The sequence below is a fragment of the Pseudorca crassidens genome, chromosome 6 (genome assembly GCF_039906515.1).
Source record: "Pseudorca crassidens isolate mPseCra1 chromosome 6, mPseCra1.hap1, whole genome shotgun sequence".
In the NCBI taxonomy this organism is placed as follows: domain Eukaryota; kingdom Metazoa; phylum Chordata; class Mammalia; order Artiodactyla; family Delphinidae; genus Pseudorca; species Pseudorca crassidens.
Genome location: NC_090301.1, coordinates 113,424,051 through 113,448,471, shown reverse-complemented (window position 1 = coordinate 113,448,471; position 24,421 = coordinate 113,424,051). Strand labels below are relative to the sequence as shown.

Below are 24,421 nucleotides of genomic sequence, written 5' to 3'. Positions count from 1 at the left end.
TGACTTTCCTGAGTCACCATGGCCAAGCTCCAAGAAGCAAGACCCAAACCTCCTCCTCACCTTCTAGCATTCCTTCCTTCCTAGAGTCAGATTACAGTTTGCTCTCCATCTTAGGAACTTCCCGTGAACCCAGGCATCTCTTTCCTTCAAGTTCCAGCTCCTTTGATCCCCCCACCAGTCTTGGTTGGTTGGTTCTTTGCTGACATGAGAGATGCATTTTTAATTTCCTGACCCTGTGGTTTTTATCAGGTTCTGTTCTAATTAGTTCCTACAAGGAAATCATTGCTTACTCTAAACGCTGTCTTTCACACTTTGATCTGTAATTCTTCTGGAATTGATTTTCGTGTATGGTTTCAGGTTAGGCACAAGATTTATTTTTGCCGTTTGGAGATCCAGTCGACCATGTATTGAAAAGTCCATTCTTTACCTGCTTCCCCGAAGTGTCACTTTGTTATAAATCAGGTGACCATATATGTGTGTATCTGGATCCTCTGTTCTGTTTTGTTGGTGAGTTTATCTATTCTGGTGCTACTATCACGTGGTCTTAAGTGTTATAATAGGTCATGATAGCTTGTAGTATAAGTCTTTACTTCAATCTCTTCAAGATTACGTTGGCTAATCTTAGCCCTTTGCATTTCTATATAAATTTTAGAATCAGCTCGTAAATGTCTACAAAATATCTGCTGGGATTTTGATTGATTTTAAATTAATTTGGAGGGAATTTATATCTTTATAGCATTGAATTTATTTAGGCTTTCTTTAATTTCTCTCATTAATGTTTTATAATTTTTAGTGTAGAGGTCTTGCTGATTGTTTTTAGATTTATTCCCTAAGTATTGATTTTTTTAAATGCTATTGCAAATTATCCATTTAGAAATTGACTTTATGTCCAGGGACTTTGCAAAATTCATTTACTAATTTGAGTAGTTTCTCTGTAGATGCTTTTGGATTTTCTGTATATTTATGTAGTCTGTGAACAAGAGTTTCGTTTCTTCTTCAATCATTTTGTTTATTTTTCTTGTCTTGTTGCACTTGCTACCTGCTCCAGCTCTGTCACACTCCAAATAGATAAACATGTCTGTAAAACTTTTTTTTTTTTTAACTCCCCTATTGTGTGAGATTTTCTGTGTGCTGCTGTATCCACCCAGAAAATCTTACCTACCTTCGTTTTGCTTAGGTAAATCTCATGCCCATTTCATACTTCAGCTTAAACTCCTCCTTCAGGAAGATTTCGTTGATCCCTCTGAGACCGGGTGTGGGGAGTGGGAGTTGTCTGTCATCTGAGGTAATTAAGAACAGCCCTGAGGTCATAAGCTGAAATTGCTTATTTATGAGTTTGTCTCCTCTGTTGGACTTCAAAGGCAGAAACTCTCCCACGTTCATTACTATATCACCACCACTTAGCACAGGGCATGGTGTGCCATGAGCACTGCATAAATGTTAGCCTGTCGTCATGCTTGTCCTTATTCTAATCCTTGTCTTCCTCCTCCACATTCTCATCTAGACACGGAAGCATCGCCCTCATCAGTATCAGGGTCCATTGAAGTCACTGAGTTACTTGTCTTTGCCACTAGCACGTGATGTCCTCAAGGGTAAACATCTTATCTTTTATGCTTATATCCCCAGTGTTTCACACAGTGCCTGCCTCTTAACAGACACCTAACAAAGGTGAATTAGAGAGAGTGAATTAGTGAATAAATAAATGAACTGGTGGGTGAGTGTTCTTGCTATATGAAACAGGTCCATACAGAATGACATGAGCAGCAACTTATGGTACCCATACTGCAGAATTATAAGCTGAAAGCCAAAACTGATGCCTTAGTTCAGTGTGAATTTCCCTTTGTCCAGAAGCTCCTCTTGGCTCTCAATTCTTTTTTTTTTTTTTTTTTTTCGGTACGCGGGCCTCGCACTGTTGTGGCCTCTCCCGTTGCGGAGCACAGGCTCCAGACGCGCAGGCTCAGCGGCCATGGCTCACGGGCCCAGCCGCTCCGCGGCATGTGGGATCCTCCCGGACCAGGGCACGAACCCGTGTCCCCTGCATCGGCAGGCAGACTCTCAACCACTGGGCCACCAGGGAAGCCCTCTCAATTCTTCTTGATCTCTCTTCACCCATCCAAAGTTGCACTGTCCAGGGTGGCTGTCTTAAATCATCATTTTAAGCTCCAAGAGCTCCAGAAAACCCAGGATAGATAATTTCCTTGCACCAAGAATCAAGACTGCTTATCTTAATTAAAAAAAAAAAATCTTCTTTGGTGTTCTTTCCCCCCTAGAATTAAAGTCTGCTCTTTATCTTGGGACCTCTCCCTGAACCCATGCATCGCTTCCCTTCCCGGCTCTCCTCATTTTCCCCGCTACCCACCCAAGTCCTGTTGCTTTGCTGTTTCAAAACCTGAGATGTGCCTTCTTAAGTTCTCAAATCATGGATTTAATCGCATCTGTAGGAACCTGGAAAGAGATTGGGAAAGACATGTTTTTCATGATTTGTCATCAGGAGCTGTGATAACTCAGCCATGATCTCACAACCCAGAGACCTGCACTGAATGCAGAATGAAATTCTGCTCGGCAGTTCCCCAGAATACCTCACCTCCAACAAGCAGGTGACTCTCCTTCCTCCAGCCTCACCTGGAGGCCTGCCCCTTCTTTGGTGTTATCTTCAACTTTCATGCCTTTCTGGAAGGCATCATTACACATTTCCCTCCCATCTGCAGAGGATGGTCCGTCGCACTGAGATGGGCCAGGCAGCAGGGCAGCTCCGGACAGAGTCTGCTCTGTTGAAGAGTGGGCCTGAGGTGTGTTAATGCTAGCTGACTAGAGAATTGCAGGGAGGCGGGTAGGGCCAATTAACCGGTGAGATCAGGCCCTTGTAGACGCCAACTCTTGCTCCAGGCCTGGTAAGTCACTCATTGTAACTGCACTCCCCGCCTCCCCTCTCACTGCAAATAAACACATCTGCCCAGCCCGGGGGATCAGTTGCTTGCTTCTCCCTGTAGCAATATCTCTGTTTAATTCAAATCTTGCTTCTTAGAGGTTCATGTCTAAGCCACTGTTTTGACGTGGGCCAGGACTAGGGTAAGGCAAGTGAGGCAGCTAGGATGGAAAATTTAAGGAGGCGCTCACGCTCAGGCGCTGACTCTGCACTTGCCCGGCCCCAAGAGCCAGTGCCTCCTTAAATTTTGTGCCCTAGGCACCTCCCTTGTCTCATCCCCGTCCCAGCCTTGGTTTTGACCCAAATGTTTTTAGCAGGTGATCCTTCAACATGGATTGAATAATCCCGGTGAGATTCATAGAAATTCAGAAAGCCCCCTTCACCTCCAAAACCTTTCCTGTGATCTTTCTACTGAACCGCGGTTTTGTCAGTCCATGTCTGCCCCTCCCCTCTTTCTAGCCAGGTAAGAGCCACTATTTGTTGAGAGTTTGGTATATGTTTGGTTCTGAGCTAGGTCTGCTCTCAGTTTTTATTTATCATTCTCCCAATAACCCTGTGAGATTGTTGGTGTTATTCCAGTTTGCAGATGAGAAAATGGGCTAGAAGAGGTGGTTCTTTGCCCAGCTGGAAGGGGGCAGAGCCAGGATTTGGTCCAGATCTGCCCTACTCCCCAGCATTCTGTACTCATCGAGCTGCCCTGACATCCGAGAGGGCATCTGTCACCACACAGGGTGAAGCCTTTGAGGTTTTCAGTGGCAGGGATTTGAGTGTAGGGGAAGGCGAGGGGAGAGAGCACCCGGGGGCCCAAGAAAAGAGCGTAGAGAGGAGATTCGGGAGGTAAGGCCCACGGGAGGGTTGAAGAAGCTCCGCCGTCCACTTCAACCTGTTCGTGGTGGACTTCAGTGTGGGCCAGAGGGGATGGGGCTGGACCAGGCCGAGCCTCCACGGGTTCCTTTGGCAGGGGGTAGCCTTCCCTATGCCAGGTCTACACCTCCCCTCTACCTGGCAGCATCCTCGCCCTGTAATGGAGCCTGTCTAAGCGCTCTGATATTTGTGGTGTCCCTGTGCTTTCGCTCAACAAAATGTCACTCTGCAGTCTCTCAGCACCTGTTCCCGTCCTCCCCTGCTGGATTTCCTTTTCCTCCTTTTCAACCAGCAAAATCCTACTTCTTCCCCAAGGCCCATTGGGAGTATCGCCTCTCTAAGAAGCCCTCTTCAGCTTTTCACTTTCCCCCGGCCTTCTGCAGAATGCAATAGTTGTCTCTGGCCATGGGTCTTCATTCTTCCAGTTTTGTAGGATCTCCTGTTGTAGGGTTGTCGGTCTCTGAATGAAGTCAATTTGTGATCCCATACGAGCTCCTTGAGGGCAGACACTGGGCTTCTCCACTGCTTTTCTGCAGCGTTCCAGTGCTACCATGCGTCATTCTAGGATTTCTTTTACTACCTTCCCAGAGAATATTCTGTTTTTCCCCATAAAGTTGTTTTTAAGGAATCAAAGCACATAGGAATATATAAAGTGGAAACTGAAGCTCCCTTCTCCTCTCCCAGTTCTGTTGCCCTGTGGTGTCCGCTGTGGAACCTGATGCCTCTTCTTCCAGAGGTTTCTCTATACGAACACAAATGCACAGAAACACATCCATCCATAGACACACTTCTTTGATTTTTTTTTTTCCAGTAGCACAAGCTATGCATATGTTTTGTGGATTCCTTTTTTTCTACTTAACAGTGCAGTGTAATCTTGGGTCCATTTCAGTGCGTACAGAATTGTCTCATTTGTTTAACAGCTATGGGTGGATGTACCGTAATTATTAAGTATCTTCTGTTGCTGGATATTTGGGTTGTAAGAATTTTTTCTGGCAGCAGAATTTCTTGTACTAAAATATTTGCACGTTTGACTGAGTATTTTTATGGCTTAGAGTCCTAGAGCTGGAGTTCCTGGGGAAAATAGTATGTACCTTTGGATTTTGGAGGATATTACCCAGTTGCCTCCAAGGGAGTTGAGCAGATTTTCCCTTTGAACAGTGAATAGGAATGCCTCCACCCCGTTTCCATACTGGAACCTTACCAATGTTGTATATACCAATCTTTCAAACCGTTGTGAAGGGCAAAAATGAGATCTAATTGTGGTTCTGATTTACATTTTTTTCATATGTTGGTAAAGTTAATTATTTTTTGGTATATTTATTGCCATTAATTTTGCCTGTTTCCGTCCTTTATCTACCTTTCTTTTGGACCGCTAATCTTTTTCTGTTGGTTTCTTTTATTTATTTACTGGGTTGCGTTGGGTCCTCATTGCTGTGCGCGGGCTTTTTTCTAGTTGCGGCGAGCGGGGGCTTCTCATTGCGGTGGCTCCTCTTGTGCATGGGCTCTGGGCGCGCAGGCCTCAGTAGTTGTGGCGCACGGGCTCGGTAGTTGTGGTGCACGGGCTTAGTTGCTCCATGGCATGGGGGATCCTCCTGGACCAGGGATTGAACCTGTGCCCCCTGCATTGGCAGCCGGATTCTCAACCACTGCGCCACCAGGGAAGTTCCTTTCTGTTGATTTCTAAGACCTCTTTTTATATTGGGTAATTTTATATTCAGCATTTGTTTGTTATATGTGCAGGAAATATTTACCTCAGTTTATCTTTTCATTTGTTCATTGAGTTATTATTATTACTTTTAATGAAAGCTTTTTAAATCCTTTCTAAAAGTTCAGGTTCTCTTTACTGTGAAGTATGAGTATAAGCTTTGAACTTCAACCTGAGTTCAAACCCAGGCCACACAGCTTTCTCTGTGTACGTGCCCAAGTCCCTTAACCTCTCAGAGCCTCGGGGTCCTCATCTGTTCTTAGAAGTAACGTTGGGAATAAATCAGACAATGGCACTGAGTGAGCATTGACAAAAATGGTTGGAATGAACAGAGAACCACCTCTGGAAGCCGGCAGTAGGCTCTCTCTGGTTTGATGCTGCCCCACGCCCCCTCTACTACCTACTGTGTTTCTTCTCTCAAACTCTCTTCCTTAGTCAGGGGTGGCAGTTGGTTCCCTTTAAATATGCCCTTCCTTTTCCCACCCTGGAAAAATCCAGGTGAGAAGATTCTGGCTCTCTCCTCCTTGATTGATCAGGAAAGTGAGAAAAGAAGGCATTCCTTAAGTTAGATGTTTGTTCCCCTAGCTAGGCCATCTGGCACCTGACAGCGGTCACCCCGGCATTCTCCCACTCCCATCGCTGAAACTTACTAAACCTCATCATTTCAGCCTTAGATCAATTTGCTGAATTTTCATTTCGTTTTCCAGTTGTTCATTCCCTCTTTTCACGCAGACTAGTAATTTCAGAGGCTGTATTATAATTGCGAGATGTTGCTTTCGAAGCATTACAAAACATTAAAGTACATTTAAGCCTTGAATTATCACTTAAGATTATTGCAGGAAATGAGGGCTTTCTGGATCATAAATGTGACAATAGATTGAGAACACAGCTTCTATTATGGCTAAATGGAGACGAAGAGGAAAGAAGTGTTGAAGACACAGGCAGTTCTTGGTGGGTGCTAAGGAACCCAGGGAAATGAAGGCTGCTGCTGGAGGATGGGGGCTGGCCTGGGTGAGAAACTTGGGAGGGGGACGCACCATCCCCAAGGCAGAGGCGCACAGAGCACCCTCCCTACCTGAGAAGCATACTGGGCCCGCTGTGGGCTTTGGGGGCACAGACTCTGGGCCTGTCTGGGTTTTATGATCAGCTGCCACCCCACTCCATCCTCCCCTATCTTTATCTCCTCTCTGTCTTTAGGATCCCCCTCTCCCGGCCTGGCAATGCCTTTAATAGCCGGCTTCACTTAACGCCAGGCTGTCTGCCCACGCCGCTGAGGTGCCCTGGTACTTTAGAAGGTGGGAGGGAGGTCAAGGGCGCCAACAGCCCCTGGACCAGTATGTGGGTGTTAAGGGGGCCCTGCCCCGCGTGCCTCTTTGATTCGGGGCAGAGTCAGCTAAGAGCGCCCGTGGAGCTCCCCGGGAGCCTGCAGGTGTTGCAACCAGAGGGGCATCCCGCAGGGGCACAGCAGCCGCCCACTGGCTGGAGCGCCCCGTGGAGGCGGCTGCACTCTCCAGGTTCCCCTGGGGCGTGGTCCCACCTGCGTCTCTGCTGTGATAGGCTGGCTGCTGTACTTTCTCGGGGTGCTGACGCGGGTTCTGCAGCCCAGCAGGCTTTCTTATGAACTTGAGGCCAGCTCAGCTAGACAGTAAGTCACCGCGGGGCACACACAGACCATCTCCTACATGGGGCTCAGCACCTCCTTGCAACAGGAGTGGGACACGTGTGTCCTCAGCGGCCAGCCGCGGTGGCAACAGTTTCAGGCACTGGGCAGGACGGCCGAGGAAGCCAGTGAAAAGATTGGGCAAGCGTGGGCGTGTCTCTGCAGCATGTGCTTGGTCACAGTGAGTCGGAGCAGGTCTCCAGGCCTCCGTACCTCTGAGCTCTGTCTCAGCGGGGAAGGGGGAACTAACCTCCTTGCCTCCAGCGCCCAAGGGCCGAACCCTGCGGTGGCAGCGTTAGCCCCATTTTACAGATGAAGCACAGAGAGGTCAAGGAAGCAGGGCGGAGGATGCACAGACCACAGGGAGAAGAGCTCCGGGTGGGCCCCAGAGCTCTGTCACTGTAGGTGTCCCAGATGCTCAGTCACCTGAACACCCAACAGCCTTCAGACCCCAGCCCTTGCCCAAGTGAGACCAGCGGCTCTTAAGACCCCCTTGCGTGGCTGACGCCTTTCCCGGTGGGTGGGGAGGGACGGGGCACGCTCCTCTGTGAACGCAATCTATGGCTGCCTTGTCGTCCTGCAGTCCCCTTGGAACCCTTGCCCTGTGATCCCGCCACTCTCTGTCCGTAAGGTGCCCTCCTCTGCATCCTCAGCCTCTACGTGGGCCAGAGTCCCATGGCCCCGGCCGGCACAGGGACTGGGGCAGGCGGTGCCTGGCCCCCGTGTGTTTTGACTAAGTGGCTGAATCGTGCCTTGTCATCTCAGCCCTTGTTCAGATGCCATGGCCCTTCACCCCTGCCATCGGCTGACCATGTCCTGCTGTCTAGTTGAGTTCACGTATCCCTTTAGGGCAGGGACCAGTTCTGCTCGCTCTAGACTCTACCATATACGTACAGTTCTGCTTACAGAGGATATCAGGGGCCTTTTGGCCAGGGCACTGCCTCTTTCTGGTTCTTAGAAACCCTTGAGCGCTTGGTGCCGGGGGGCCAGTTGTCCAGCTGGAGATTTCTCAAGAGTTTCCCAGGTGCTAGGGAGTAAGTGGCCTGCTGTCCTGTGCAGGAACCCCTCCCCCGAGATCACCTGTTCCCTCCTGAGCCCGGAGGCCCCAGCTCCCTACACAGCTGGTCCTGTGATGTTGGCAGTAGGGCCTTAGGTGAGTAGGCCTTTTGGGTTGGAGGGTTTCCCAATGCCTTTTGGTTGATGACACAGTCATGCAAGGGACATTCTGGGGAGGGGCGGGGCCTCTGCTACCCACTCAGGCTTCTCCTCCCACCGTCCCCACTCCCCCTTCTCCCCCCTCAGTTCGTTGTATTTCCTGGGATGGTGTAGCTCAGAGGCCACACTGTCTCCAGGCCTGCTGCAGACACCGCCCTGCAGTGCCCACACCTCACCTCTTGCGGGGGACCATGTAGCTCAGAGCCCCTCGTTTTCCTGCTGGCTGGGATCCGTTCCTCTGCACCAGACGGGGAAGGTGGTTGGTGTCTGCTTCTGCCTGGAATCTTCCCTGCCCACCCTCCAGTGTCTCTTGGGAATAAGTTTGCTCCACTTGCCCACACCCAGACACTTCCCCTCAGCCCTTTTCTTTCTTTCTTTCTCTCTCTGTCACCAGTGGGTCCTCTTTAACTCATCAAACCGCAGCTTTTGCATTTTTGATATGTCCACTCTCCAGGGAAACCGAGAAAGGCCTACTATGCATCTCTTCTGCTTCAGTGGTTTTCCTTTGGCCGCAGCTCTCACCTGGCCTGAGCCCAGCCCCCAGAGCCCCTCTCTGAGCTGCCTCTGGAAGCTTTCCAAGTTCCTGCCTCGTGTTCGGAGTTGGCCGGCTGAGAGCCGGTCCCTTAGCTCGGGTGAATTCCCTTAGCTCGTGCCCGAAGGGTCTTTCAAAAAGCGGGTTAGCAGGGAAAGAAGGGTGCCATTGGCATGGCTGTAGATGTCCGTGACTTGGAGCTCACAGCTCCCTGCGCCGGTGTCCAGAGCTGTCGGTACCTAAGGTGTGAGCAGACCGGACGGAGATGGTCAGCCACACGCTGCGACTTGTGATAAGCTCTGCTTTATTTTGTTTTCTAATTGACTCATTCAAAGGAGGCTGTTTCGCCATCACCACTGCAAGCTTGTGAGACAGTCAGTGCCCGAGAGGTCTCTTATCGCCTGCCGTCCTGGGCACATGACCCATCTACTCTAATACTTGCCAAGCTGCCATTTTGAGGTACAGGTCGGGGCAGTTGGGGTGCAGCAGAAGGGCGAGTATGGTGGAGGCAGAGAGACCCAGGATCAAACCCTGGCCCAGCCCGTCTAGCTCGCATCTTCGGACGTGTCGATGTTTTCTGTTTATTGTGTGGACGGAACGATACCCAGCTTCCAAGGTTACTGTGAGGACTGAATTCGTAAAGCTCCAAACTGGGCCTTGGACAGGTCATAGCCTATTGGCTCCCTCATCCTAAATAAGAAGGCGGCTTCTCTGTTTCCAGCCCTCCCGTGGGGTGCTGGGGGCCTGCGTTAGAGGTCCCATCACGGAGGTCAGGCTGGAGGTGGAAGGAAGATGCGTAGAGGCGGCCGCAGCTCCACCCAAGTCTGCGCGAGCTCTCTGGCCCCTCGGTTCCCCAGGAGGGCAGCGGGGAGGACTTCTGGCCTGGGCACGATACCGACCAGCGTTCTTGACTTTTCCCAATCCATAGAAATTGACTAGAGGCCAGACAAGAAATTCAGGCCAGGCTTTACGGGGGCCCCTGCTGCAGCAGGGGGGAGCGAGGACAAGTAACAGGTCCCCTTGCTCGCTTCCTGAAGCAGGGGCGAGCCGGATCCTTATATAGGGTGAGGGTAGGGGTGTGTCCAGGGGTTGGGCCAGAGGGGGGGCTTAGGTGGTCTGCCCACCCCTCTGTGGTGTTGAGTGCAGGGGGCATGCGCAGTGCCCAACACCCGGGTTTTGCTCCTGGCTCTTCAGAAGCGGCAGTTGGGCTTTTTTTGGTCTTTTTGTATCTTGTCCATAATTCGCCCCAACCGTACACGCACACAGTTATGTTTAGTCCCATTTAGTTTGTTTGTATTTTGTTGCTGGAGGAGACGTTTGTCCTGGTGCAAGCACTGCAGCAAAGGGTCCCAGGTCCCAGCCTGTCTCAGGGACGGTCCTCGGGGAGCCTTGCCCAGCCATCCAGAGGGAGCCGGTGCCTGTTGGGCAGACGAGAAAGCCTCAGCACAGAGTTTTAGTGACTTGCCTGAAGCCACACAGGTGGAAGAACCCAGCACCCTGGACTCTCAATTCCAGACACTTCCGGGAGATCCTGAAGGGCGGCGAGTAAAGAGGAGATGATGGGAGAAGGGAGAGTTGGGGTAGATCATGAGTGACGATGAAGTGGTGTAGGTGCTGCTTCAAAAGGCAGGGATAGGGCTTCCCTGGTGGCGCAGTGGTTGAGAATCTGCCTGCTAATGCAGGGGACACGGGTTCGAGCCCTGGTCTGGGAGGATCCCACATGCCGCGGAGCGACTAGGTCCGTGAGCCACAACTACTGAGCCTGCGCGTCTGCAGCCTGTGTTCCGCAACAAGAGAGGCCACCATAGTGAGAGGCCCGCGCGCCGCGATGAAGAGTGGCCCCCGCTTGCCACAACTAGAGAAAGCCCTCGCACAGAAACGAAGACGCAACACAGCAAAAATAAATAAATTAATAAACTCCTACCCCCAACATCTTTAAAAAAAAAAAAAAGTGGCATCTAAAAAAAAAATAAAAAAGGCAGGGATAAAGTACAAGCTTCTAAAGGATGCTGAACTGTGCTCTCTGCATCTCCCCCTCAACCTGCCCTCCAAAGAGAGGAAGGCAATAAGGATTCCCCGCACAAGCCCTGGTCTGGATATAGGGGTGCGGGTGCAGATTTAGTCATGGCTTTGCCGCTCACTTGCTGTGTGGCTTTGAACGAGCTTCGTAACTTCTCTAGACCTTTCTTTCCTCATTTATAAAATGAGAAGGTTGGATGAGACGATGTCCGTTGGCTCTTCCAGCTCTAAAACCTTCTGTGATTATTCAAGCAAAAATCCCAGAGCTCTGACTGTTGTGATTGCTTTGAGATGGGAAACCAGCACAGTTGCCTTAGGAAGGAGGCTTGTTCCTTTTTTCTTTAGCTGGGGAAGGCTCTGGAATGATGGAAGAGCCAGAAGCAGCCTGGCAGGGGATGCTGGGATAGAGGACTACTCTCCCCACCCTCCTTACCCTCTTCCCCTCCTCCACCCGTGGCAGCCCAAGCCTCTTCTACCTCCCAGGAAAGCGCTTCATTTGTATCTTAATGCCCAGCATAAGACGAAGCCAAGAATATCTAGGGTGGCTGAGTTAGTTTCCTAGGGCTGCCATAGCAGAATGCCACCAACTGTGTGACTTAAACAACAAAAATTTATTTTCTCATGGTTCTGGAGGCCAGAAGTCCAAGATCAAGAAGCCAGCAGGATTGGTTTCTTCTGAGGCCTCTCTTCCTGGCTTGCAGACGGCCACCTTCTCACTGTGTCCTCACATGGTCATCCCTCTATCTGTGTTGTCTGTATCCTAATTTCCTCTTATAAGGATACCTGGTCATTGGATTAGGGCCCACTTTAATCACCCCATTTTAACTTAATTAATTTCATTTTAAAGACTTTATCTACAAATACATACAGTCACATTCTGAGGTACTGGGGTAGGGCTTCAGTATATGAATTTGTGAGGGGAACAATTCAGCCCATAACAGGGAATGACATTTACTGTCCATGCTGGAATACTTTTAAAAAGTATTTTTGAGGGGCTTCCCTGGTGGCGCAGTGGTTGAGAGTCCGCCTGCCGATGCAGGGGACAAGGGTTCGTGCCCCGGTCCGGGAAGATCCCACATGCCGTGGAGCGGCCGGGCCCGTGAGCCATGGCCGCTGAGCCTGTGCGTCTGGAGCCTGTGCTCCGCAGCAGGAGAGGCCACAGCAGTGAGAGGCCTGCGTACTGCAAAAAAAAAAAAAAAAAAAAAATTTGAACTTTTTGTTGAAGTCTAACATGCATACTGAAAAGTACACATATTATACGTTTACACTTTGAACACATTCACATAACTAGATTAAGACATAGAGCATCACCAGTACCTCCCCACCTCCCCTGTGCCCCCTTGTACTTACCCCCTAAGGGTAGCCATTATCCTGATTTCTAACACCATGCGTTTGCTTTCCTGTTTTTTTGCTTTGTATACACAGAATCATATAACACGTAATCATTTGTGTCTGCCTTCTTCACTCAGCATTATGTTTGTGAGATGCAATCATATTGCAGGGTGTGGTTTATTCTGCCAGTTCCCACTGCTCTGTGCAGTGTATAGCATCCCATCGTGCAGATATCCCATTTATCTACACTTTCTACCACTGATGAGCTTTTGCGTAGTTTCCAGTTGGGGACCCTTGTAGAAAGGTTGCTGTGAACATCCTTGTCCGTGTCTTTAGGTGGATGTATCTTATGCACTTCTCTCGGCATATACCTGGGAGTGGGTCTGCTGGGTCATCGGGCACACAGATGTGCAGCTGTAGTGGAGACCGCCGAATGGTTTTCCGAAGTAGTTGTGCCAGCTGACGTCCCACCAGCAGTGTTGGAGCATTCCAGTTGCTCCACATCCTTGCCTACACATGTTTTTCCCCACCCCGTGTATTTTTATTTTAGCCGTTCTGTTCAATATGTGGTTACATCTAACTGGGCTTTTAATGTGCATTTCCCTGAAGACTCATGATGTGGAACATCTTTGAATTTGTTTGTTGGCCATTTGGATGGTCTCTTTTGTGAAGTTCCTGCTCAAGTCGTTTGCCCATTTTTTTCCCGACCAGATCATCTGTCTTTATCTTGTTGTTTTGCAGGAATGCTTTCTCTCGGTCCATGATCTGCTTTAGGTTCATTAAATTTATGGCATTTTATGATCCTCTTAGTACAACCTCTGAATCTATAAATGAAAAATCAGATTTTGAAAAGTTAAATGACATCCCCAAGGTCACACAGCTGGGGAGCGCAGCACTGGGGCTAGAATCCAAGGCTGTGGTGCTTTCTCGAAAGGCAATGTGATAAGTACTCGATATTTTAATCCACCCACAGATAGCTTTCATTGTGTGCAAGGTCATTGCAAAGCATCGAGAGCTGTTGAAGTTGCACTGACTGGAAGTCAGAGACTCCGCCATTGATGGCACGGGGCTCCACATTCACCCTCTGTTTTCTCATTGGCCAAATACTAAGGCTCCACTGGCTTATGTACTCGATATCCCTTCCAACTCTGAATTCCACATCCAAAAGTACCTTGCATAAAGGAAGACAAAGGGTAGCTGGGTTTTTTTTTTTTTTGTAACAGGAAACAAGTAAATAAGCATAGATTTCCTTTGAAAGGAAAGGGTTGGATTGCTTTAGTCAATAGAGAGAAAAGAGAGAAGTCAAGCTTCGAGTAGATAAAGTCCCAGTGGTATGAGCGGTAGGAAGCAGCCACTAATCCTCTTACTCTCTTTTACTTCAGATGGGCAAAAGAAAATGTTTATTTACAGGAGGGATTCAGTTTATACCTGAGAGACTGAGTGATGTTACCTTAGGAGAATGAAGAATTGCCTCTGCAGGTCACGTTAAATTAAAGAGATTTATATAATTGGCATTGTTATGGTTGGAAGTAAGAGAAAACTGTATTCAAGTCGGCTTAAGGAGAAAAGAGAGAGAGAGAAAGAAAGAAAGTGAGAAACGAAGGAAGGAAGGAATTAGTTCATATAATTGAAAAAGTCCATGGGTAGGTCTTATTTCAGGTCTGGTAGGGTCCAATCTCAAACAGTGTCAGAAATCCTTTACTCTCTCTTACTATGTCTTTGCTTTGCTTTCCTTTGCATTGACATCAGTTTCAGGGAAGGCTCTCCCATACTGGGGCAGTCATAGTCACAGGCTTGCAGATTTCTATTTTCTTGGTTGGGCAACACCAACAGAGTATTTCTTTCCCAAGTGGTTCCAGCAAACGTCCCAATACTGTGTCTGGTTGGCCTGACTGGGTCCCGTGTCCATCACTGAACCGGCCACTGTGACTCTGATTGCCCACTCCTTCAGCATCTATCTACTTTTGGGGATGTGGAGTGGAGTCAACCCCCAACCTGAACCTCAGGGATTGTCAGGGATAGTGGTTCCCCAAAGGACTATCAGGGTGCTTTTACTGAGGATTAACAACTCTACGCGCGCACCAAAACCGAGAGCTGCTTTACCACCTGTGATGTTGTGATTTATAATAAGAAATATATATGTGGTCTTCATCCCCATTTCTGGCACAGGGCTTCTAAAACCTTTAAAGTTTCTTGGTGAGGAGAGCAATCAAGGTGTCTTTTGTTATGTTAATGAGGCGACTTTTGGAGGGACCTCTGGATGGGGGGCTAGTTGCTTGAAGAACCGACCAGTGATTAGAGGGTTAGAACTTTCAGCCCTGCCCCAGATCTCCAGGGAGGGAAGGGAGGCAGACTGGAGACTGAGTTCAGTCATCAATGGCTAATAATTTAATCAATCACAGCTATGTAAGGAAGCCTCCATAAAAAATCAAAAGAAGGCGTCTGGAGCGCTTCCACGTTGGTGAACGCATGGAGGTTTGGAGAGAGTGGTGCCCCAGAGAGAGCAAGGAAGCTCCACACTGTCCGCTCCCCACGCCTTGTCTTCTGCATCGTTTCCATCTGGCTGTTCTATCTTTTTATGATAAACGAGTAATCTAGTAAGTAAAATGTTTCTCTGAATTCTTTTAGTTGCTTTTTAGCAAATGAATCAAACCCAAGGGAGGGGTTGTTGCAACCTCACATCTATAGCTGCTTGGTCGGAAGGCAACCTGGGCTTGCAACTGGCATCTGAAGTGGGGTTAGGGGAGTAGTTTTGTAGGATTGAGACCTTAGCCTGTGGGATCTGATGCTGTCTTCAGGTAAATAGTGTGAGAATTGCACTGAATTGTAGGACACCCTGCCACAACGTTAGTGCGACCCGAGTGCGATGGTGTGCAGGGTACTATGCTTGAAGCAGGATGGTCGCAGAGATACTACTTTGTTTTTTCTCCCAAACCCAGGATTCTAGGAAACAGAGAGAAAGGGAAATCACATTTGAGTATCAATATGCCAAGCACCGACACACAGTCTCGTTTTATATTCCAGTTGTTACTGAAGGCAAGTTCGCGTGCCCAATGCCCAGCGAGGCCAAACAATACCAAGACGTTGGAGTTTAGAGCAGGGAAAGGTTTATTGCAGGGCCGGGCGAGGAGAACAGGACGGGTGGCTCCCACTCAAAAACCTTGCATTCCCCGAGGGGTTTCAGCAAAGCATTTTTAAAGGCAAGGTGAGGGGGGGGTGTCGGAGGGTAATGTGATCAGTTCTCTGATTGGCTGATGGTGAGGTAACGGGGCGGATAACATGATCAATCCTTAGGCGCCAGAAGGTCCGGGGGCTTCTTGTTCATGATCATCAAGTAGTTAATTTCTTCCACTAGGTGGTGGTTTTTAGCATCTGAAAAACTCAGGAAATACACATGAGATACTATTATCTGGGTACTTCAGAGAGGAGCTACAGCAGAGGCTGTGGGGGAGGGGGTCTGTTCCAGGAAGACCCCATAGGGTCCTGCTCGGTTACACAATCATCCTATAAGGAAGATATTAATTTCCCAATTTTGCTATCAAATAAAACGATAGCACGAATGTGAAGTAACATGCTCGCTAGGGTCACACTGCTAGTCAGTGGAAGAGGCCAGTTCCCAGCCCTGGGGTCCTGATCCTGAAACCACCCTCACTTATACAGGGCTGCCTTCTAAACCTGGGCTGCACTCATAAACGTCAGTTGAAGTAAAGAGCCTTGGCCGTGGGAAGGGAGAAAGGGGCCTGGCTTTGGTCTTTCTCTTTCCCTGGAGCTGGCCAGGCAAATGGCCTTGAAGGAGTCGCCTTTGGGCTTTGGACTTCCCTTTCCTCATCTGTAGCGTGGTGGGGGTTGGACAGATCTGGAAGGTGCTCCAACGCCAAGTGTGATGATCTGCGATCAGGTGAAGAAGGGCGCCTGGTGAAGCTGGGTCTGGGCTAGGTGGACACATCCTCAGGGGGCTCTCAAGTCATGCTTTGGGCTTCTGACGGTGCTCAGTCCCAAGAGGCACCAGGCCAAGCTGATCCCCCATGCCTCCCATCCTTCTGGCGCTTTGTTTCTCTTCCCCACCTTAGACGCATCTTACAGCCTGTTCTCTCCCCTCCCGCCACCTGGACCTTACTCCTGCCAGTGGCTGCCCCCAGTAGAGGTTTGTTCTGGGAAGCGTCGAGGAGTTGCAGAGTTTCCAGAGCTGATGCCCAGAGGCTTTGGCCACCTTCTGCATCCCAGCCTGCCTTTCCTGGGTGGGACTGTTTGCATGAAGAGGCTTTTCAGTCTCCTGCAATTTTCTCCATCCTTTCCTAGATTTGTTGTCACTTCAAACCTGAGAGACCTGCAAATTCTAGCGTGACACCAGGCAGAGCTCTGGCGGGAGAGAGGAAGGGTCCTGTTTCTCACCCATGCAAGGCCAGGAGGTGGCCTGCCTCAGGGAAAATGGTGCTGTCCCACTGCCTTCCTGCCCTGTCTGTATCCTGGTTCTAGAACAACCTGAAGCCGCTCTGTTCTTTGCACATCTTTCTGGGGTGGAGTTGGGAAGGTGGTCTCTGATTTTTCTCCTGTAAGTCCAAAATTATTTTTAAGGTACCATTATCCTAAGCAATAAAATGATGTGTATGTGGGGTGTGTGTGTGTGTGTGTAATATATTTATATGTGTCGGTGCAGTAGGATTCCAGTTTAGTTGGAAATTCAGGATGGGACTTTGGTACATGTTTTGATGGAATTAAATTTCTTTTTCATACATCCAGTGAACAAGTTTTGGCCCTACTGTGCTGTACTCGGCACAAGTTGATGGCTGGGACATGGGCTTTGCTTCTCCACGTTCTTTCAGCCAGACGTGGAAATTCATAGTTACATTGGTGTGGTTCAGCTGTCACGGAAGCAAGGACGAGGTCCGGGAAGATTCCTTTTCTTTGAATGGTCAGGGAGCCCTTCCCAGAGGAGAGAATACTTGAGCAGGTAAATTCCGGGAGGTTCTTAGAATCCGTCTTGGGCAAAGACCTGGTAGGTCCTGGAAATGTGAGTCATCTGGAAAAGCCTGGGGCTCAGGAAGGGAATGGTGGAGGACAGCAGATAGGTGGAGAAGGGCCCCGATGTGATGCTGAGAAGTTAGGCCACTGGAATGTAGCTCAGACATTAACTGGGCACCTTGTTCAAATGCAGATTCTGACTAGCGGTTCTGGGGTAGGGCATGAGGGTCCGGATTTTTAGCATGCTCTCAGGGGGCTGCAATGGACCGTACTCTGAGAGCAAGACTGAAAGGCGCTTAGGCATCACTGAGGACTTTACATAAGGGAATAATTATAATCTCTTGAATTTGTAAACCTGGAAATACTAAAAAGTGTAAGTATAGTGTCTAATTTAATTTATACAATATCCTTGTAAAATGTGATTCATAGCCCATAATTTTTTCTTTATTAAACTTTTTTTTTTTTTTTTTTTGCGTTACGCGGGCCTCTCACTGTTGTGGCCTCTCCCCTTGCGGAGCACAGGCTCCGGATGCGCAGGCCCAGCGGCCATGGCTCACGGGCCCAGCCGCTCCGCGGCATGTGGGATCTTCCCGGACCGGGGCACGAACCCGTGTCCCCTGCATCGCCAGGCGGACTCTCAACCACTGCGCCACCAGGGAAGCCCCATATCCCATAATTTTTGCAGGAGGATCCTGGAGTACAGGGAAGTCAAATAACCAGGGTTTTGTTACTGGGAAGGGGCTCAGAAACCTGAGACAAGTCCTCATTTTATAAGCACAATCATCTGTCGTCTCTGAGATCCTTCTAGGTCTGAAAGCCCATGTTTCTGTGATTTGACTACGTTGGTCATAGTTACGCTGTTCCCTTAAGACGAAGGTTGGGTGAAAGTCTTCACCCCATGCTGGGACGTCCCATGCTTGCCTCCCTCTCGGCTAAACTCTGGGAGAGGGTGTAGGACTGGATTTCTGGGTTACAGGCATGGAGGTGTGTGATGGGGGTGATGTACTTGAATTTGTGAACATCTTGATTAGAAGATCCCGGGTTTTAGGCTTTCTGTCTTCCACTCATTTTCTTTGTAACCTGAACCAAATAGGTTCAGCGTAATGCACGTCACCTTCTTCATCTGTAAACATAGGGCCAGCAGCACCCACCCACTTACCGCACTATATGGTCAGAGCGTCAGATTGGCAGGTCTTCCTACGTGTATTGTGCACCTACCATGTCCCAGATGCTGCGCCAGGCACTGCGGAGGTAGAACAGGACGGACTGAACCCCATGGAGCTCCCATGGCTGAGAAGACTGGCATGAAAGACACACGCTCCAAGTTAAATATGTCCAAACGTACAGCGTGCGGCCAAGAAGCATGGGGTGATGGGAGCTTATAACAGGGGGCTCAGACATGAGGTCTTGGATGGCTTCTTGGAGGAAGGGGTCTTTCAGCAGAGAACTGAACAATGGATAAGAATAAGCAAGGTGAGGAGAAGGAAGCCTGGCTGGATAAGAGCCCCGAGGCAGGAGGGGGAGTTGGCTGGCTCCAGGAAATGAGAAAGGGTGAGGTGTTGGAAGCAGACACAGCACACAGGGTACAGGAAAGCCTGAAGGAATAAGTTAGGGCAGATCCTATAGGACTTGTTAAAGCTTTGGAACTTTATTCTAAGGTTTCAGTTATTCTGAGGTTTCAGTAATAAGCCATTTAAAGGTTTTAACAAGGGGGTGACTGAACTTTTCAACTTAATGAGATGATCCTGGCTTGTTTGGAGAGCGGCTTGGGCAGGAGTGATTTCGAACAAAACCAGTCAGTGAGCTTCTGCTTCATCCAGCCATGAGGTAAGGGCAGCCCCATTAGGGATCTTACAGTGGAGGTGGCGAGAAGGGGACAGATGGGGGAGGGAAAAGTGACAGTCTTAGAGATGGATTGGATTTGGGAGTGATGGGGAAGTAGAACAGGATGACTTGCAGGTTTGCAGCTAGAAAAATCTCAGTGAACGGCAGTAGAATTTATTAAAATTGGGAGCAGAGGAGGGAGAGCAGGTTTCAGCTGGTGGTTGGTCATTACTTCAGTTTGGACGTGTCCCAGTATAGGTGCAGATGAGCTACCCAAGACATGACATTGAGTTGGGGGCTGGCTGTAGATGCCTACTGAAGCTGGCAACGTTGATGTGGGACCTGCGTATCCCCAGGTGTGGTATTTCAAGTCAGAGGCATGGAGGTGGTATCCAGAGAGGGGGAGTGAGATGAGTATAGAGCGAGGACAGAGCCCAGAGGTGCTCTGCTGTCACTGAGTCCAAGCTCGTACTACTCACCACGTGACAGGCCACTGAATCGAGAGACGAGTTGTCGGGGCAAGGAGTAGTGACTTTATTTGGAAAGCCAAAAGACCAGGAAGATGGTGGACTAGTGTCCCAAAGAACCATCTTGCCTGAGTTAGAATTCAGGCTTCTTTTATACTAAAAGCTGGAGGCATGCGGCTCGTTGTTGCAAACTTCTTGGTGGGGGAATCCTTTGTTCTTGCAGCTGTCTGCCTAGGTCAGGTCAGGATGTTTCTGTAAACTTCCAACAAGACAGATGTTATTCTCTGTCCTGCAACTTTTTATCTTTATATGAATGGAAAAATGTTATACCTTTAAAGGTCAGAGCCTTGAGGATGGGCCATCCTGTCTATTTCAGGCTGTAGGCAACATTCTTAACTTGTAGCAAAAGCAATAGAATACAAAGGTTGAAGTAAAAGAAACACATCCAATATGGAGTCAGATTCGTTCTTCCCTATATTACACTGCCATCGGTCATCAGGTTGTGGAGACAGCAAGTGAGGTAACAGATGCAGAATAGCTTTAAAAATTAAAGCAGGATGTTATTGTTGGACAGGACTGGCTTTACTAAATATGAATAATAATGCACATCGTTGACAGTTACTGCTGCACTTGGATAGGGGAGATGATACTTAATGTTCCCAAATCTGCGAGACTATTTCCTCAAAGTTCTTTTTGCCCCTCTGAAAAGAAAACCCCCCAGGAGGGATTTATTCTTATCAGGTCATGCTGCAGTAATTTCATTTTCAAATCATTAACAGGAAGGCATCCTCATCCGATCATTCTTGATACAAAACCCTATCTTAGAAGCCTGACACCATCTCCTCAACTCTTCTGAGAGCTTTTTGGATTTCATTTGAGACCCTCAGCTTTACATAAAACACAGATAAAAGCCTGGATTCTTCGTGAACCTCTTTTGATGTCTCTCCCATCAGCTGAATTCATTTTTTTGCCTCCTGTTCTGACATTTGGTTATAGATTGTTCCAGGAATTTCATTGCTAACTTACATGATATGAGCAGATAAAGGGGAGCTGAACTCATTCTCTAATTTACTTTGAAGCTAAATTCTAGATGGTATTTATGGGGAGGGGGAAGATCAGCTTACGATGAGTGAGAATAGTCTTCAGTGCCGAAATTAAATGAATTTTCATAGGAAAGTATCCTTCCCCGAACTCTTCCTGTGTATGGGAGTGGGGATGGGGCAGAGGTTACTGCTTTCCATCAAATAAATCCAGTCAAAAGCAGACATTCTGCAGGAGTCAGACCCCTATTCAAAGGCAGTTCGCTTCTTTGAATTCCATCAAGCTTCTGGTACAATAACAGGAAAGTTTATTGTGTTCACTTGACATGAAAAGAGGCCCTTTCAAGGTGATACCTTTCCTTGTCATAGAGTGTGTTAGAGGGGGTTTTTATTTCTTGACAGTTTTTTACCATGACACCTAAAAAGAAGAAATTTGCATCGGAGTACCCTAATTTGAATTTGGGATTCAGAAAGCATTTGATCTTCCATCCTCCCGAAGGACTGTCCAGCTGAGGGCAGGCTGCTGGGGCGGCGCGTTCAACGGCATCGACTCTGGACCGGGCCGCCTGGGTCTAAGTTCTGGCCTTGCCCTCATCAGCTGTGTGAGTTTAGGCAGGTCATTTAACCTATTCATACTTCAACTTTCTTATCTGTGTAATAGCAGTGAAATTCAGCAGGGGCTTTTCGTACGGTTTAAATGAGTGAGTGTACGTTATGGGCATAGAAGAGTGTCTGAAATGCACGCACTGCATTAACTTTAGCTGGTATTACCTCCACCCTGGGCAGCTGATTGGATTGGATAGTAAGTAGTAGGAGTGGCCATTCACTGCCCATTGCTGTGCTCTGTGCTCTGTATACACGTATCTCCTTCAGCTTTTCTTACAATAATTCCTTGAAGTAGATACTACTCTTTCATCCATATCACAGAGATATAAGTCCATGGGCACAAAGCTGGTAATAGCAGGGCTGAGATCCAAACCCAGGTCTGTGTGGCTCCAGGTCCCAGCGGGTTAGTACCATAGCTCAGTCTGCACCTATACTGGGACATGTGCAAACACGCTGTGGGCGCTGGGTGTGGGTGTGGATGTGTGCTGAGAGTGGAGTAGAGGATGGGGTCATTTGGAGAGGAGGCCTTCTTAGCCTTATTAACCAGATAACAGACAGTCATGGGGCCTCCCTGCCCCTTGTCATTCTTCCTGGAGAGGAATTGTGAAAGGGCAGGAAGTTGGGGAGGCATTCAGGGTTCCCATCTTCCTGGAATTTGGAATTTTTCCTTCTTCTTAACAATACTACCTTCTATCAATTTCCTTCTTTATTACAGTCTCCACTCCTTGCTTCTCTAGCTCCTTGAACCCCCAAAACCTATATGTGTGTGTTGAAGGAGGGATAAATGAGTCAGGGCTTCAGGGCAGAGTGGCGAGAGCCCCGTTTCCAGGTGGTTGAAAGAAGTTTGGCCTGGAAGTGAGGAGATCTAAGTCTTGGTCCTCTGTCTGCTACTGACTAGCAGGAAAACCCTAGTAAAGTCAACAGAATTTTTCTGTGCCTTATCTGAGAGTTGAGGGTTGGAAGGTATCTGACATCTCGTGGTTTTGGTCAGCCTTCTGGATTTCTGACCTCTGGGAGCTACCTTGGTGGCAGTGAGAATGTTGGTGGTAAGGTGGTGGTGGTGATAATGGTGGTGGAAGGGGAGATGGAGCTGGTGATGATGGTATACATGGTGCCAGAGATGGTAATGGTGGCGCAGGTGGAGGTCATGGTCATGGCGGTGGAGATGGGAGACGATCAGAGAGGTGCTGATACTCACAACTAACAATAAGCCCTTATCGGGTACCCAGCGTTGTACTCAGCACTTTATGTCTATTATCTCATCTAATCATCCCAGCAGCCGTTGTAATCTCCGCTTTTGCATAGAAGAAGCCTGAGCTTTAGAGAGAAAGTCTGAGCATCCCATGGTGGGCAGAGTTGCCTAGGTCAGGGGGAGACAAAGGTGCTGGTGCTAGGATATATGTCATTGGAAAATGTATGATAGGCATAGAGTGGGAGGGGTGTTAATCTGGGAAGTTAAACATCTTCATGTTCTGCTCTCCCCAAACCCTCTCCGTCTACAACCAAGTTGTTCCCAGGTGCATTTAGGGTCATAACTGCAGGAGTTCATTCTCCTGAGGCCACATAGTGTATAACAGAGAAATAGTCTCCCGCCACCGTTACCAGTTGCTCTTCATTTCTCTATGAGTTTCGCCCTTTGGTTCAGACCCCAACCCTTAGGCTTTGGGTTTGGGGGCTGCAGCTCTCTGATAAAGACTTGTAGCATCTTCATGGGGGACCGTGATTTAGGGGGTCCCTGAAGTGAGTATTTGGGGGCAAGTGAATGTCCTCCAACATGTGTCTTTTCTATATCCTATTTCACCTGTTGATCCTCATCTGCACTCTGTACCCCATGAGGCCATCTTGGAGAGAAACAGGAGAAGAAACGGGTTTATAGCTCAGAGAATGCAGGGCTGGGATAGTAGTGCATGGGCTGGGATAGTAGTGCATGGTCTGGGAGACTAAGGCTGCTGGCATCTGAAGGCATCTGTCAGAACCAAACCTCCGCACCCCTGTCTGGACCTCCTTCTTGGACCTGGGGGTTCTGGCCTTGCTTGAATGAAAGGTGATTCCTTCTTTCAAGTCCCACTCTCTCCTCCTCTTTTCCTCAGGATGGGGATTGTAATGATCTAGGCACTGGGTCTGGTGTCAGTAGGCTCAGTGTACTGACCCCTCTGGAGGGGGAAGCTGGCTTCAAATGGATCCTATATACATGAGGTGAATGCAAGTGAAATGCTCTCCGGATATCCAGCCCCTCACCTGACCTCCAACACCCCTTCTCCCTCCTGCACATGTTTATTGAGCAATTACTATGTAAAGATGGTCTGTGACATGCTGAGGATATGACAGTGAAGATGGAACCTCCTGACCTCATGGAGTGTATGGTCTAGTTTACACTACAGTGTTATAATGACAGGGGCAGGAGGTAAAGGTGCTGGTGATCTCATAGAAGGGAACCTGGTAGAGCCTCGTGGAGACAAGGAAGGCTTCCTAGAGGCAGTGACACTTTGCGGACACTTGTAGAATAAGAGCTGCACCAAGCACGGCAGTGGCGTGAGAGGAGGAGAGAGGAAGGGACAGAGAAGGAGTAGTGGAGGACGAAGAAGATGTGGTTCAGGCAGAGTGGTCAGCATGTGCGGGGGCCTGGAGACCGGAAAGAACAGATGGGACGGCTGCTTGCCCCACCCGGGCCTGGCCTGCCTCAGTCACAAGCACCCAATGGTGGTTCTCCCAGGGTCCCGGTACCGCGACACAGAGGGGCCTCGAGCAGGAACTGGGACCCACAGGCGCGCTGGCGCCTCTCCGCGCTCCTGAAATGCCCGTGTTGCCTCTGCTGCGTGGGCTTGTCTGAGCCCCGCTTCATCCGAGAGCTGCTTGGTTTCGCCGGGCTCTGGGGGGAGCTCGTGACCAGTGCGAAACACCGTAAGACTGGGAGGCCCTGTATTTGGACTCCTGGGCTGTGTGAATTTGGGCACCTCTTCCCGCTTCTCTGAGGCTTCTGCTGGCCCACCGGTAGACTCATCTGTGAGGTTTTCTTTTCAGTGCTTGCATTCTGGGGTTTTAATTCTCTACCATTTGCAGGGAGCTAAATTCTCTTAGAAACTGCAGCCTTTCAGCCGTGAAGCAGTGTTTATAAGTAGCACCGCCATCACCAGGGGTGGCGTGAGTCGATCCCTGGAGAGGATGGCCCCGTCATCACACGGTCTGTCGCTTCCCCCGCAGGCTTGGAGGGCACCATAGTCCCCGTGACCACCACCCGCACCTGGGCTGTGCGTTACTAGGGAAGAAGC

General features: G+C 49.0%; 1 protein-coding gene across 2 annotated transcripts in view; it reads left to right on the top strand.

Moving 5' to 3' along the window:
- GPR39 (G protein-coupled receptor 39) overlaps positions 1 to 24,421 on the top strand; it is a 232,358-nt gene that overhangs the window by 198,692 nt on the left and 9,245 nt on the right. The gene's annotated exons all lie outside the window — the stretch shown is intronic.